This window comes from Pinus tabuliformis, chromosome 3_2 (assembly GCF_031772625.1).
Source record: "Pinus tabuliformis cultivar Carrire ecotype Pingquan chromosome 3_2, CPIR1, whole genome shotgun sequence".
NCBI classification, from domain to species: Eukaryota; Viridiplantae; Streptophyta; class Pinopsida; order Pinales; family Pinaceae; genus Pinus; species Pinus tabuliformis.
In genome coordinates, this window is record NC_142302.1 from 228,705,645 (window position 1) to 228,722,562 (window position 16,918).

A 16,918-nucleotide genomic window follows, 5' to 3' on the forward strand; every position below is an offset into this window, starting at 1 on the left:
ATTAGTGGAGAAATAATTGCATGTTCTCACAAAGACTTCAAGTTTGCTTTTCCTTAACTAATTAACTCATGGAGAATTAATTAATTAATATTCAAACCGTTGGTAAGACCAAATTCAAATTTTACTTCCTATTTTAGACCAGGGACTGTCTAAAAATAGGAATCCAACTTGAACTGCTAAAAATAGAACTTCTATTTTTAGCACTTCCATTTTTCATTCCCTGTTGCCCAATCCAGCACTGATGCCCAAACTTCTACTTTTAGCACTTCTATTTTTAGCAATTTCTTGTTGCCAATTTTCAACATCTAGGAACTAGTATCTCAACCCACAACCTTCCACGGCTCTGGAGCATTTATCCAACCTAACTCCAAGGACTAGTAACTCATCCCACCAAGGGATCCAGAGCGTTTGTCCCAACCTACGCTCTAGGAATAGTAACTCAACCCAAGTTGTTCCAGGGCTTCCAGAGCATTTGTTCCAACCCATAGCTATAAGGAACATGAGCATTAGTTGAAAAAACAAAAAAAAAAACAAAAAACAAAAAACAAAAACAAACAAAACAAAAACAAAACAAACAAACAAAACAAAAAAGCAAACAAACAAACAAAAAACAATCAAGTGGAAAAATCCACAACACCATGGTTATCCAGGAAATTGAAAGGCAAGGCTAAAACCACTATCAAACTAGGAAAAATATCCATGCCAATGACAACACATAACCAGAAAAAACACATGCATATATCATGCATCCATAAATCAACAAGGAAATCACGTATGCAACTTGTTACCTGCAAAGAAATCTAGCTGTAGTTGTTGATCAAACTGTTCCCTTGCACTTTCCTGCTTTCCTTTCCTTCTTTCTCCATTCCAAGTGAATGCTCAAGTGTTACAAGAATGCTCCAAGATTTTTCTAAGCGTGCAAGAGTATGAGAGAATGAATTGAGAGCTCCAAAAATGAACTGAAAGATGCTGTGAACTGGTCCTCACAAGCCTTTTTATCATTGAGGACTCTATTTTCTTCATTTTCCTCTAATTTCCCTGGCATGCAAATATGTGTCTCTTCACCTTCCTTTTCTCCTATTTTCCTTTATTTTATAAATAAAATGCCAATTATTGCCACTTTTCCTTTATCAATACCTTTGCCAATTTCCATAGCCATTTATTAATCACAAATGGTACCCATCACTATGTTTTGCCCAAAATTCAGCTTGGGATACATGTCCCATGACCTTGGTCTTATTTTATTTACATAGAAAATCAACCAGGGGTTGTTACAGACCCCTCCCCCTTGGAGGAACACTATCTTCGGTGTTCTGAGTCACCCATGGCAAAAAAATCGTTGGGAGCAACACATACTACCCATGGAGCTTTATAACATAGCTCGATATAATATTTACAATGACAACTACTGCAAATAATGACCAACATGACAAACATGACAATCATACTGCCTATTAGAGCTTGTGGTACCTACAACAACATCCATATATACATATACCAAAAACTCATTTGCTTGAACCAACGAATAATGAAGGATATAAAGGTTGCATCTGATCAACCATCTCCCATGTAGCTTCATTGGGCCCAAATTTCTTCCATTTCACTTTAACCTACTTGATTACTCTATTTCGGAGCATGAGTTATTTTCGCTACAATATGCATTATGGTTCTAGTTGGAATTCTCCATCGTGTTCCACTTGTACTACAAACCGGTCAATCACATGATCAACATCCTCGACATACTTCTTAAGAAATGAAACATGGAAAACATCATGGACTTTCACTTAGTTGGAGGCAGTGCAAGTTGGTGGACCACTAGTCTAATCCTCTAAAGGATCTCAAAATGCCCGTAATACTGAGGTGCTAGATTGGCACATGACCCAATCCTCAAGCAAATCCTCTTAGGCTTGACGTGAAAGTACACATGCTCCCCATCCTGAAACTCCTTAAATACCGTGTGTTGATATGCATAACTCTTATGCTTGTCCCGTGTTTCCTTTAAATTCCTCTTAATATCCTACATTTCCTATTCCATCTCTACCAACATATTTGGTCCAATAAACAACATATTCACTAGATCACTCTAGCTTATAGGAGTACCAATCAACACCCTATTCCCTAGATCACTCTAGCTGATAGGAGTATTATAACTTCACCCATGAAGCGCCTTAAATGGATCATCTTCAAGTACTCTTGATACCCGTTATTATATGCAAACTCTACCAGTGGAAGATACTCCTCCCACTTCCTCTATTGATGCATAATGTACATCCTCAACACGTCCTTAAGAATATGTTAACCCTCTATGTATGTCCATTTGTCTGCGGATAATAAGTTGTACTGAAAGCCAACTCTATCCCTAAACCTACAAACAACTCCGTCCAAAACCTAGAAGTGAACTTGGCATCTCTATCGGATGCAATCTTCTTAGGAGCACCATGCAATCTCATCTCTCTCCCTAATGAAGATCTAATCTACCTCACTAGTTGAATCTTAGACTTAACTGCAATTAAGTGAGCTACCTTACTTAACCTTTCAACCACAACCATGATGAAATGATGCTTTCTTGATATCCTCCACAAACCTGTAATGAAGTCCATGGAAATTACCTCCCATTTCCACTTTGGTATTGGAACCAGCTACAATAGACCACCTGAATGCTTAAACTCTACTTTTACCCATTGAAAGTCCAAACATCTCGCAACAAACTCAACCACCTCTTCCTTCAAGTTCGGCCAATGATAGAACTTATTAACTGCTACCAATGTCTTCTGATATCCCAGGTGACCTGGATAGGACTTGACATGAAACTCCCTTAAGAAAAGCTTCTTGAGCTCACTGTCATCTGGTACATAAAGGTTGTTCCTGAATATGACCAAGCCATCCATTGTGAGATGATACTCCTCATCCCTATCACCTTCACCCTGCTACTGTAACATGTGCCTCAATTGTTGATACTTGTCATCATGTTGTCCTGCCTGCAAGATCTGCTCTTACAAGTTTGTCCCATAAGAACTCACTGTTGCAATGTGATTCACCTGCACTCTTCTACTAAGAGAATATGCAACCCTGTTCTCCTTTCCCTTAATGAACTTAATCTCGAAATAAAACTCACCTAGAGTAGCCAACCATCTAGCTTGCCTGACATTCAGATTAGGTTGGTAAAACAAGTACCTTAGCCCACTATGATCACTCATCAAGATGAACCTCCTACCAAGAAGATAATGTCTCCACATCTTCAAGGCATGAATGATAATTGTCAACTCAAGATTGTGAGTCACATAGTTGTACTTGTGCACATTCAACTTCCCTGAATCATAACATACTACTTGTCCTTGTTGCATTAGGACTCCATCAAGTCCTCTCTTGCAAGCATCTATACATACCACAAACTCTTTGTCAATATATGTGATCTTAAAAAATGGAGCATTTGTAAGAAATTGCTTCAATTACTTAAAACTAGCTACACACTACTCAATCCATTCAATCTTCTTCCCTTTTCGTTGTAATAGGATAGGAAATCCGTGAGAAGTTCCTTATGAACCACTTGTATTAACCTACTAATCCCATGAATGATTTGACCTCATCCACATTCCTAGGAGCTTCCCACTCCATGATAGCTATGATATTTTTCGGGTCCATTGCTATACCTTGCTTGGAAAAACCATGTCTCAAGTAATGAACTTTTGTCTAAATTAAACTGCACTTACTAAGCTTGGGATACAATTAATGCTCTCTCAGCAATCTTAGCACCAATTTTAGGTTCTCTTCATGGTCTTCCTCATTGTTAGAATATATCAATATGTCATCAATTAATACTATCACAAACTTGTATAAATAAGGATGCAACACACTATTCATCAAACACATGAAAGTAGTTGGAGCATTAGTAAGACAAAAAGGAACTACCACAAACCCATAATGCCATACCTGGTATGAAAATGTGGTTTTATAGATGTCCTCTTCTTTGATGCATACCTGATGATATGTTTATCTCAAGTAAATATTCGAGAACACTATTGCTCCCTTTAACTGATCAAACAAGTCATTAATCTGTGACAAAGGATACTTGTTCCTGATAGTCACCTTGTTCAACTACCTGTAATCAATACATAACCTATGAGTACCATCCTTGTTCTTCACAAACAATACTGATGCACCTTAAGGCAACACGTTTGGCCTAATTTATCCCTTATCAAGCATTTCCTTAAACTACAACTTCAATTCCACCAACTCTAGAGTTCTCATCATGTAAGGTGCCTTTGATGTTGGTGTTGCTCCCGGCATCAATTCAATAGAAATTCCACTTCCCTATAAGGAAGTAACTCTAAAATCTTTGCCCGCAACACATGCTGAAACTATTACAAAATTGAATGCCTCTGTTAGCGCTCGAATTTTGCCTCAGGCTGAGGAAGGCAAAACTCAAGGCAACATCAAACCACTTAGCCTCGTAGCTAGCCCTACGAGGACAGGAGAGGGCTCTCTCCAGTCTATCTCAGCAAAAAGTTTTCTAAAAGGGCTGAGATGACTTTTAAAAGAAACTGATTTTAGGCTAGTAAATTGATAAAAAGGGTTTTTAATAAAATGATGGGGTTTTTCTGGGCTGTGTGGGCAAAGAAACAGCTTGAACAGAGAAATGTAATCAAAAACACAGATTATCTCCTGAGGCAAGGTAGGCAAGAAAGTTTAACATCAAATTGAGATTAAATGGAGTGGCAAGACTGCTGAGGAGCTGACAAGGGCATAGAAGATGAATCCTTGTCAAACAGAAGAAAACATTAAATATGAACAAACTTAAAGGCAGAGCATATAAATTATGAATTCTACCTTAACACTTCATTTGTTCAAATGGAAACGATCATGAAATGACATGAACACGGCGACAGGAGTAAAGGATTGAATCCGAAATTTTTATAAGGGATCTGATCGAGGGTTCTGAAGCGGAGGATACGAACGGAAATGGCGCCTTCTCGCAGCAGCAAACATTCCGGAGTGCTCAGCAAGCTAGAAACAGTGCATTCGGCAGGGGTCTTCGCGCAGAGAACAAGGCCCCCATGTTACTTGCAGAAGACAAGATGCTCAAGGAAATCAGAAGCGCGATCCAGCTCAGATCTGGGGAATACAGGACCCCCACAGCCAGCGAAAACAGTTGGAAAGCTCCTGAGCGGCATAAAGGGTTTGGAGGAGCAGGGGAAAAGTATTCAGATCAAGCATTTAACAAACAACCCAAAGTCCGTAGCTGCTCGCAAGCAAATGCATGATAAGGGAACGGCCTGGAGCAATAATGGAGCCCTACGCCGGCGCTATTCAAGGTATGAAGAAAATCTCCTGATCACGGATTATCAAAGCGTGAATCCGTTTTACTATGATGCAGATCTAGAAAGCACAATGCTATGGAACCCCGAAGGGACATTAAATCCACCGATCCGCGGTACGGCGAACAGGCAGCGTCCCAGATCCATAGATTTAGACCCTCTCGTGGTAGATCGACCCTCAAACAGGCCAGATCGGGACGCCAACACACCAAGTAAGCTGTATTACGGTGAGCAAAAGGAGCAGAGCAGATCTACAGGTTTAGATCTGCCAAAAGCAACTCCTGGAAACCTGGTAAGAGACCACAGATTTCAAGTTGTTATAAAAAACCTACAAGGAAAATCGAAATTAATCTGGGTAAAAGATACAGATACTGTTGAGAAAATGCAGGAAATTATTATGCAACAACTGGGTTACCCCATCAGAGCTCAAAGCTTGATACATGAGGGCAAAGTGCTACAAGAAACAAAATTCCTCTGGGAATACAGAATAATACCTCTGTCAACGATCATCCTCAATCTGAGGCTAAGAGGAGGAGCAACTAACAACAACAAGAAATCAGACAGGGCGGGAGGAAGTGGCACTGGTTCAATTGGGAAAAAACCAGGCAACATTTCCTTCAAAAACACCCTACAAGGGAAAAACACAGAAGGAACAGCACCGAACCAAACAGGTATGGATGCAAGGCCATACATAGTGGAACAGATGGAACACACTCCAGAATTCAACATAAATACACCAGAAACAGACCAGCAATGCACAATATATGAAAGTCAGGCAATAATTTGCAGATTTAACTGCTATTGGCCCAAACCAGCGGATCTTTTCATTTGGATCTACACGAACTGGACCACGGAATGCGAAGTACACCTATGTTCCAAGGGGTTTTTTATTGTGAAATTCTCATCAGCAGCAGACAGAGATATAGTAATGCAGGAGGGGCCGTGGTTTTGGGGATCCACTGGACTCTTCATCACGCCATGGTTCCCAGGATTTGATGCAAATACAATGATTGTCTCAAAGATGCCAGTCTGGGTGAGGCTACACAACCTCCCAATACATCTCTGGAACCAGCAAGTACTCACTGGAATTGGAAACACAATTGGGCGCTATATAAAAATGGACACCCAGCGAGTGGAGGAAAGAATCTTTACTTTTGCACGAATATGTGTGGAAGTAGACCTTAGCAAAGGCCTACCAGACCAAATCCAGCTGAAGCATAGACAGAGCAGCTGGACTCAAGTACTAGATTATGAAAACACCGCATTTAGATGTCGAACATGTAGGCAAACAGGTCACTTACAAAGCACGTGCCCAGCAGTAAAAAAAGACAGCCGCAGAAAAAAGAAAACGGAAAAACAAGCAAAAGGTTGGTACATCCCACCACCTCCCCCGGATGACGAGGAGGAAGAGGAGATGGAATATGACAACCCAAATGAGAACAATCAGATGAATAAAGAATCAGCACAGGACAATATAGAGACAGTTTTGGCAAGAAGAGCAGAAATGGACATGGGAAGAAATAAACGCATACACACATCAGACACATCAGATTCTGAAAACCCTCAACCTGTGGCTGAAAATGCATTAGCACTCATAACTCCCACAGCGTCTCAGGGGAATTGGAGAAAGGTAGAGAAGAAAAAAGGGAGAAAAGTCTGACTTTTCCCCAACATTTTATTTACTGTTATCTTTGAATTTTGGTAGGATGAACAGCTTAATACAGTGAACTGATAGCATACCCTGCGTGGTAATACAGCAAACAGCAACTGATGATATTTTGTAATTTTTGCCTATTAATGAAATATATATTGATTTTTCCAGTGGAAAAAAGACATGAACACATAACAGGCTACATATGAAACAAAAGAGGACACAAATGTTAAATCTCATACCACAGGAATCTCAGAAGCCAGAGCTGTGTATTTTCATTAAAATCTCTGTCAAACAGCTGTAGAATGAAACTCTCTATTCTCCACCAGCTCTCAGATGTCTCTCTCTCTCTTTTACTCAAAATGATTTTTGATACATTAAATAAACTCTGCTAGGGGAAAACAAATCGGCCTCAAGAAAAGGGATTTGTTTTATCATTATTAATAAATAAAACTAAAAAAAAACAATCAGCGCTTCTGAAGATAGAATAGCGCTCCTTCTACTCGAATCTGTTGAATCTAATGAAGAGGTGGCATTACAGGTGTCAATCCCATTACTAAAAACAAGCATAGGCAACTGAATCTTGTTCAAGTTGAATGTAATGAAGTAGTGTAGAATTCTTATCTTTTTCACTTAGGCCCTCAACAGGATAATAATGATTTGTGCGAGAATCTAGTCTGACAATTCTCTCTTCCACGTGCTGAGATGGAGAAAGTGGCTTGTTTGGAGCTACAGGACCCTTAAAAAAAAAAAAAAAACTTCTCAATATCCTGAACCAGGAACTCAGCTTCCTTTGATATCATATTACCTGAAACATAGCATTCAAAGAATGTCCGTGAAGTTATCCGTGGGATAAATTTCAGAAGGTTATCTGCTCAATATGGGGAAGAACCTCAAGGAATTCATTCCTTTGCCACATGTGATGATTTATCAGTAATGAACTGTAATATAAAGCCTGCTGATATGGTTGCTGAAATTTATAATTTAGGTACTCCTTCAAAACATTTTCCTTGATCAAGAAAAATCTATCCTCCTTGACTTCGAAGTGTACTATCTTTTCCAAAATCTTCTCCAATAAAATTCTCATCTTATGATTGTAACCGACAATAGTCACCTGGAACCTCGTACCAGTGTGATGAATATCATAAGAAAGTCCAGCAACCCTGGCATAATAAGCATATTCATTTAAGTAATCCATCAATAACATTGTAAAAATCCATGTTAGAACTTCGGCTTCTGGTGAACAATTTGATGCAGGACAGTTTGAAATCCAGCTTGACGTAAGCCTTCGGTGTAAAGAACATTGTATCTGGCTTATACCATAACCTTGAAAATTCAGATTTCCACAGCAACACAGGATGTTCGACCCTTTCCTCCATTTGTTTGAGCATTAAGTCTGTAGGTATAAACATATTTGGCAAGGGTAATCCTAATCTTGCATCTGGTTGTGAAACTTCCCATTGCTTCACTAAATCATCCTTTATTTTCTCAACTGAGAACGCAGTTCCATACCATGGTTCAATTTCATTTGTCTGTCCTTCAAACCATTTTGAGGCCCAGAATATTCTGGACTTATTAGGAACTAGCTGCTCCAAAACCATTTGAATTGTAATTGCATTGAAATTGGAAGGCAACGACGAAGCCACAAGCCAGTCTTGCGGTGGATATCTCTGTGCTGGAGTGTTACAGTGGCTGAAATCTGTGGCAAACCAGAAATCGAGGAGACATTTTAATCAACAGTGAAAGAGGTTGTCCAATCCCTCCTGCAGTTTAGAGCCATTGATAATAGCAGGCGTTTCTTGAAGAGCTACCCTTAATCTTCTTGACCTTTGATATGAGTATCCGTATAATTATAGGAATCAATTCATCCCTGTGACCCTCTTCAATCTGTTGACTCTCATGCCAAGCTAAAGGGAAATGATTACTAGATGGAAACATGAACAGTATAGTTATGTAGCATTTCCCTGTGTTTTGAGATAAATCAGAATACTTGCAGTAAGTCAAATATTGTGTCTACTGCCCATACAGGACTTCCAACACCTCAATAAGTTGTGATTCTGAACAAATCGAACCATTATAATCATAGATGCAAGCCACAGGTACAGAGATTATATACGATCCTTGGATGCCACAGAGTGCGATGATATGAACCTCAGAAAAGCCATATGCAAAATATAAAGAAGGAAGCTGTAGAACTCCAAGAAAAGAGAGAATTAAAAGTGAGGGTGACAATCCATGAACCAAACCAAGCTGTGAAAGACACCAGACTGCCAGCAATACGCTTCATATTCAAAGGAAATATCTCAAACATTAGGACCCATGGAATTCCACCCATGCCCATTGAAAATGTTGCAATATAACCCAAAAGACCAATTAATGATAATTTTCGTGCAAGTAGTAGAAGAGAAGACCTCTCAAAATGTCCCTGTATGTAGAATGATCCAATAATGAAGCAGCTTATGCACATTCCTCCTTGTACATCTCAAAATAACTTGAAATGAAAAGAGTTTATGATGGATTGTACTGTTTCAAAGAAGGCAGAATATTCTCTTCAAGGTGCTCATGTAGACTACTTTGTGGAAAAAAAAAAGAAGAAGAAGTAATTATACTTATAGAACCAAACACCTTCATTTTTTAGCCATGTAGGACTTTGACCTGCATAAAGAAGCTTCCCAATCTGCGAATGGAAAACTTGTAACACACCAGTTACATAGAAGTTTTTGGAAAGTTGGGTTGTTTGGAAATTTCTTCCTTCATGATGGCTGTGTGATCATATACATGAGCCAGGCGCACCTTTTCTACTCATCTTGAAGGCTCTGATTATCCCCTTCTAATGATAATTAATATCTCCAAAACATTGCCATTTTACTCTATGCTTTTGTCTTATTAAATGTTCTATTTTAACCCAAAAACCAATTGATAAACTCAAAGGAATCCATGTCTCATCATCATCCTTTGTGTTGTATATAACCATCAAACTCCTACAACAACTGAGCGTGTTGTATATTTGGCATTTCTGGCATTTGGATGCAAAACTATGTTTTATTTGATTTCGCTTTGTCTCTGATTGCTGATGATATTCTGAATTGTGCTCAATGTGCAGGGATAGGAGCTTGAAGTCGCTGCCATTGAAGAGCTGGAGAATAAATTACATATTCTAAAACAAAACATTTAATGATTTCTTCTTCAAAACAGGGTTTTGAAGAAGAATCAATCTCACACTGACATACAAGACGGAGTCTAACATCGGCTCCACTTGGGATGGCAGCTGCCGCTTCGCGGAGGTGCCAAGAACCGTAGAACTTTGGGAGAGCAGACAGTGGCTCCGTCCATTGGGCGATGGAGTCATTATTCCAACAAACCGACACAACTGAAGACTCAACTTATTAACTGGAAACTCACTGAATTGATTGAAAGACTGACTCGGCAAACTTCAAACTAAACTGTAATGAAACTGGAACAAAATGCTGCCCTTTGGCTGCTTATTTATTTACAAAATCTATCCTACTCTGCTGTAAAAATAGATCAGGTAATACTGAAATGCCAGATTAACCATTCAAGTAAACCTGAAAATAACGCCGCCTGAAAATGTTTCCACGAGGACACAGATGTAATTGCTGGCAGCCCTTCATGCACGTAATGAATCTGGTCACGTAGAAAACAGCCTGATCTATCAGTCAAACTGAAAAACATTTCCATGTATGCTGCTATTGGATCGCGAAAGCCAGACTCTGTTGGCTGCCCCAACTCTGCAACACATACCTCCAGTTGCACATTGTCAATGTAAACATCTGTAGGCAATTCTATGATTTCTTGTTGCGAAGGAGGAAGGATTTCCAAGAACTTTTTAGGGTCTTGGAAATCATATGAATTGATCTGCTCGTTTAAACATTGAATCTCCTTTTCGATTCTTTCAACAACTAACTCACAAAATTTAGTTTTGAAACAAGGGAACTTTGGAGATTTCAACCAATGAAGCAAGGCACTGAAAACATCTTCATCAAATTCAGTATCTGCTAACTCATTTCTTATTTCTTCTACAGCTTCACACAGGGCAGGGTTTGCCACATACCCTACCATTGCATGAATGGATCAGCGAGCACTGGACTGTCTGGATCGAATTGGAGTCGCCAGGTGAATGGTTCAGCCTGCATATGTGCCTGACCGCTGTCCATCATCAGCATCAGATCTGCAATTTGATTTCATGTACTGGGACAAGACAATCAACAAGTCGAATGTTCTCCCCAGTATGGTCGCCAATATGTTAGCGCTCGAATTTGGCCTCAGGTTGAGGAAGGCAAAACTCAAGGCAACATCAAACCACTTAGCCTCGTAGCTAGCCCTACGAGGACAGGAGAGGGCTCTCTCCAGTCTATCTCAGCAAAAAGTTTTCTAAAAGGGGCTGAGATGACTTTTAAAAGAAACTGATTTTAGGCTAGTAAATTGATAAAAAGGGTTTTTAATAAATTGATGGGGTTTTTCTGGGCTGCGTGGGCAAAGAAACAGCTTGAACAGAGAAATGTAATCAAAAACACAGATTATCTCCTGAGGCAAGGTAGGCAAGAAAGTTTAACATCAAATTGAGATTAAATGGAGTGGCAAGACCGCTGAGGAGATGACAAGGGCATAGAAGATGAATCCTTGTCAAACAGAAGAAAACATTAAATATGAACAAACTTAAAGGCAGAGCATATAAATTATGAATTCTACCTTAACACTTCATTTGTTCAGATGGAAACGATCATGAAATGACATGAACACATAACAGGCTACATATGAAACAAAAGAGGACACAAATGTTAAATCTCATACCACAGGAATCTCAGAAGCCAGAGCTGTGTATTTTCATTAAAATCTCTGTCAAACAGTTGTACAATGAAACTCTCTATTCTCCACCAGCTCTCAGAATTCTCTCTCTCTCTTTTACTCAAAATGATTTTTGATACATTAAATAAACTCTGCTAGGGGAAAACAAATCGGCCTCAAGACAAGGGATTTGTTTTATCATTATTAATAAATAAAACTAAAAAAAAAACAATCAGCGCTTCTGAAGATATAATAATGCTCCTTCTACTCGAATCTGTTGAATCTGATGAAGAGGTGGCATTACAGGTGTCAATCCCATTACTAAAAATAAACATAGGCAACCGAATCTTGTTCAAGTTGAATGTAATGAAGCAGTGTAGAATTCTTATCTTTCAACAGGATAATAATGATTTGTGCGAGAATCTAGTCTGACAATTCTCTCTTCCACGTGCTGAGATGGAAAAAGTGGCTTGCTTGGAGCTACAGGGCCCTTAAAAAAAAAAAAAAACTTTTCAATATCCTGAACCAGGAACTCAGCTTCCTTTGATGTCATATTACCTGAAACATAGCATTCAAAGAATGTCCGTGAAGTTATCCGTGGGATAAATTTCAGAAGGTTATCTGCTTCAATATGGGGAAGAACCTCAAGGAATTCATTCCTTTGCCACATGCGATGATTTATCAATAATGAACTGTAATATAAAGCCTGCTGATATGGTTGTTGAAATTTATAATTTAGGTACTCCTTCAAAACGTTTTCCTTGATCAAGAAAAATCTATCCTCCTTGACTTTGAAGTGTACTATCTTTTCCAAAATCTTCTCCAATAAAATTCTCATCTTATGATTGTAATCGACAATAGTCACCTGGAACCTCGTACCAGTGTGATGAATATCATAAGAAAGTCCAGCAACCCTGGCATAATAAGCATATTCATTTAAGTAATCCATCAATAACATTGTAAAAATCCGTGTTAGAACTTCTGCTTCTGGTGAACAATTTGATGCAGGACAGTTTGAAATCCAGCTTGACGTAAGCCTTCGGTGTAAAGAACATTGTATCTGGCTTATACCATAACCTTGAAAATTCAGATTTCCACAGCAACAGTATGTTCGACCCTTTCCTCCATTTGTTTGAGCATTAAGTATGTAGGTATAAACATATTTGGCAAGGGTAATCCTAATCTTGCATCTGGTTGTGAAACTTTTCATTGCTTCACTAAATCATCCTTTATTTTCTCAACTGAGAACGCAGTTCCATACCATGGTTCAATTTCATTTGTCTGTCCTTCAAACCATTTTGAGGCCTAGAATATTCTGGACTTATTAGGAACTAGCTGCTCCAAAACCATTTGAATTGTAATTGCATTGAAATTGGAAGGCAACGACGAAGCCACAAGCCAGTCTTGCAGTGGATATCTCTGTGCTGGAGTGTTACAGTGGCTGAAATCTGTGGCAAACCAGAAATCGAGGAGACATTTTAATCAACAGTGAAAGAGGTTGTCCAATCCCTCCTGCAGTTTAGAGCCATTGATAATAGCAGGTGTTTCTTGAAGAGCTACCCTTAATCTTCTTGACCTTTGATATGAGTATCCGTATAATTATAGGAATCAATTCATCCCTGTGACCCTCTTCAATATGTTGACTCTCATGCGAAGTTAAAGGGAAATGATTACTAGATGGAAACATGAACAGTATAGTTCTGTAGCATTTCCCTGTGTTTTGAGATTAATCAGAATACTTGCAGTAAGTCAAATATTGTGTCTATTGCTCATACAGGACTTCCAACACCTCAATAAGTTGTGATTCTGAACAAATCGAACCATTATAATCATAGATGCAAGCCACAGGTACAGAGATTATATACGATCCTTGGATGCCACAGAGTGCGATGATATGAACCTCAGAAAAGCCATATGCAAAATATAAAGAAGGAAGCTGTAGAACTCTAAGAAAAGAGAGAATTAAAAGTGAGGGTGACAATCCATGAACCAAACCAAGCTGTGAGAGACACCAGACTGCCAGCAATACGCTTCATATTCAAAGGAAATATCTCAGACATTAGGACCCATGGAATTCCACCCATGCCCATTGAAAATGTTGCAATATAACCCAAAAGACCAATTTATGATAATTTTCTTGCAAGTAGTAGAAGAGAAGACCTCTCAAAATGTCCCTGTATGCAGAATGATCCAATAATGAAGCAGCTTATGCACATTCCTCCTTGTACATCTGAAAATAACTTGAAATGAAAAGAGTTTATGATGGATTGTACTGTTTCAAAGAAGGCAGAATATTCTCTTCAAGGTGCTCATGTAGACTACTTTGTGGAAAAAGAAAAAAAGTGATTATACTTATAGAACCAAACACCTTCATTTTTTAGCCATGTAGGACTTTGACCTGCATAAAGAAGCTTCCCAATCTGCGAATGGAAAACTTGTAACACACCAGTTACATAGAAGTTTTTGGAAAGTTGGGTTGTTTGGAAATTTCTTCCTTCATGATGGCTGTGTGATCATATACATGAGCCAGGCGCACCTTTTCTACTCATCTTGAAGGCTCTGATTATCCCCTTCCAATGATAATTAATATCTCCAAAACATTGCCATTTTACTCTATGCTTTTGTCTTATTAAAGGTTCTATTTTAACCGAAGAACCAACTGATAAACTCAAAGGAATCCATGTCTCATCATCATCCTTTGTGTTGTATATAACCATCAAACTCCTACAACAACTGAGCGTGTTGTATATTTGGCATTTCTGGCATCTGGATGCAAAACTATGTTTTATTTGATTTCGCTTTGTCTCTGATTGCTGATGATATTCTGAATTGTGCTTGTGCAGGGATAGGAGCTTGAAGTCGCTGCCATTGAAGAGTTGGAGAATAAATTACATATTCTAAAACAACACATTTAATGATTTCTTCTTCAAAACAGGGTTTTGAAGAAGAATCAATCTCACACTGACATACAAGTCGTAGTCTAACAGCCTCTTCAAGACTTCAACATCCTTAACATGAACTTCAAACAATACACACCCTTTCATGCTACTACTCTTTTCTTGCATGGATGTAACCATTCTCACTGATCCAGGCTTCTTCTTACCCTACAAGATTATATTCTCTCTATTATCATCCATACACTCAATAACCTTATCATAGAAATCTACCTTGGTCCTGTGAATGTACAACTAATCCATGCCCAAAAGCATATTGTATGATCCAAATGGAAACACATTCAGATGTGTTAATGTGGACATACCATTCAATTCAAATTCACAAGATCTCACCCAATGACGAACTCTTTTCTTGGTCGTTATAACCAACTGCACCAACCAAGATTTTACATGCACTTCTTTATTCAAGAAACACTTATCCACCATGTCAAGACTAAGATAACTATAGTTAGATCCATTTTCAATTAAAATAGAAATAATTCAATCACAAAGCTTACCTTCCATCTCGATAATATATGCATAATGATCAGCCTGCCTATTATCCAATGTTGTATAAATCTGAAGAATACTATGTCCAACATCCCCAACTGTCTGTGCCTCCCAAGAATTGTAAATATGAGGTCTTCCACCTTGATTTTGTGGAAAATATCTCCTGCGATTATCCTTGCCACAAGTCCAACACTTCAAAGGCCTCTTGCCATCACCCATGTTCTGATCCTTAGACTAAAATCCTTGTCCTTTGTCAACTGCATTGAATTTCTTGTACATTGTTGCATTATCCTTATTACCTGCATGATGAGGTCTTCCTCGCTTCTTATGCCACTTTCGTTTAGTCTTGTCATTACCTTTCAAACCCTTCTTAGGATTTGATTTACACTTATACTGCTCATAACAATGTTTCAACTTCCCAATGAATTCCTCCAATGTTCGAGGCCCATCATACTCAATTTGATCCTTAAATGCTAATGGCAATCCACTAACGAATCTTTAAACCTCCGTCTTCTCATCCTTAAGATAATGCACATACCTCAACAATTCCAGAAACTTAGTTGTGTACTCTTTATCTGTCATAGACCCCATCTTCAATTCGTAGAACTCTTTAGCCTCATCATCATAGTATCTCTCTGACAAGTACTTATTTCTGAAGAGTCTTTTGAACGCATTCCAACTCGAATCCTCTATCCTGATGCCTCTTACATGCTTCACATCTTCCCACCAAATGCCCGCTTTTCCCTTCAGACTAAAAATAGCTATCTTGGCTTTCATATTATCTGTATAATCATGCATCCCATAGAAATTATTCATCCCAAGCAACCATGCTTCTGCATCTTACAGTTTCTTTAATTCTCCATCAAAGGTAGGAGGTTTGGATTTTTTGAACTTATCCGATAAGTATTGCTTCTCACTCCTTATGTAAGTATGATAAAAATGATGACTATGTTTTCTCTTTGATTTAGAACTAAAATAGAACCCATAACTACCTCTTATGTTAGGTGTATCCATCCATTTACCACCTCTAACTGTGTCATCCCAATCCGACCTATGCCCTCCATGAGACTAACTATCATATGCCCCATTTGTCCTTTCACCATGTCCATAATTGATCTGTGGTTGTCCCTATCTCTGCAAATATGATAAACTCTAAAGGATCACTGCATTGAACTTTTCTTTTCTTGAGCTCTAGAAAGTCTTTCCCATGAATAAATTATCCTGTCATTATCCACCTTAAAACTTATGATCTCTGACTTTAAAATTCTCAATGTATCTGCTACGTTAGGAGAGTACTCATCTCCTTGTTGCTCAATTGATCTATAAGGATAGTCACGTTAACTGTAATCCACCATCTTTTTTTTCGTCTTTTATCTTCTTCTTCCTGCAAACATACCATGTTAGATAACCAAATTTTAACATAATCAAACATACCTTAGTGAAGTTCAGGGGAGGCTATCTCGTCTGCACAAACCAGTCCATATTATCAAAATATATATACATATGTAACATCAACATGTCAATCATCTCAACATACCAACATCATCGACCTCTACATGATGGCACAACTGTGATAATGACCATCACGAGTAATAACCAACATGCATGCTTGATAAACACATAGATAATTGAACATGCATACATAACAATCAGATATACCCCAAGGTACAATGCTACAACCTCGCTCTGATACCAATATGTGG

General features: G+C 38.5%; 2 pseudogenes; both read right to left on the reverse strand.

Annotated features, from left to right (window-relative positions):
• Positions 1-7,522: 7,522 nt before the first annotated feature.
• LOC149180544 (insulin-degrading enzyme-like 1, peroxisomal) lies at positions 7,523-10,598 on the reverse strand (annotated as a pseudogene).
• Positions 10,599-12,093: 1,495 nt separating this feature from the next.
• On the reverse strand, positions 12,094-15,434 carry LOC149180545 (insulin-degrading enzyme-like 1, peroxisomal pseudogene; annotated as a pseudogene).
• Between the last annotated feature and the right edge of the window lie 1,484 nt (positions 15,435-16,918).